At 41.1% G+C, this 321-nt stretch overlaps 1 protein-coding gene across 1 annotated transcript in view; it reads right to left on the bottom strand.

Moving 5' to 3' along the window:
• LOC107696841 (nuclear receptor coactivator 3-like) overlaps positions 1–321 on the bottom strand; it is a 53,896-nt gene that overhangs the window by 33,362 nt on the left and 20,213 nt on the right. The gene's annotated exons all lie outside the window — the stretch shown is intronic.

Raw genomic sequence — 321 nt, 5'->3', positions numbered from 1 at the left:
TCCGTTCTCTCCGTTCTCCCCAATCAGCACTGCTCTAGCCAACTGCGTAAACACCCACCATTAAAAAAAAAAAAAAAAAACGGAAAGAGGGACGGGAGAGAGACAGAGTGGGATTATGGCGTCTACTGGGTCAGATCGATAGTTAGGCAAATTAAAACTAAAGAAAAACGTATGCAACTTAAACTTCGAAATGACAGACAACGAACAAAAAAGGTCATCTGCAAGAGCTGCGTCACAGCGCATATCAAGAGCTCCCTTATCGGTTCTGTTTTCAGTACTGGAGAATAAAAGATACATTCTTAGATGTTTTTGTTAGTACGT

This window comes from Sinocyclocheilus anshuiensis, unplaced genomic scaffold (genome assembly GCF_001515605.1).
Source record: "Sinocyclocheilus anshuiensis isolate Anshui unplaced genomic scaffold, SAMN03320099.WGS_v1.1 scaffold710, whole genome shotgun sequence".
NCBI lineage: Eukaryota > Metazoa > Chordata > Actinopteri > Cypriniformes > Cyprinidae > Sinocyclocheilus > Sinocyclocheilus anshuiensis.
The sequence above is the reverse complement of the archived record's forward strand: the minus strand, read 5'-3'. Positions and strand labels throughout refer to the sequence as shown.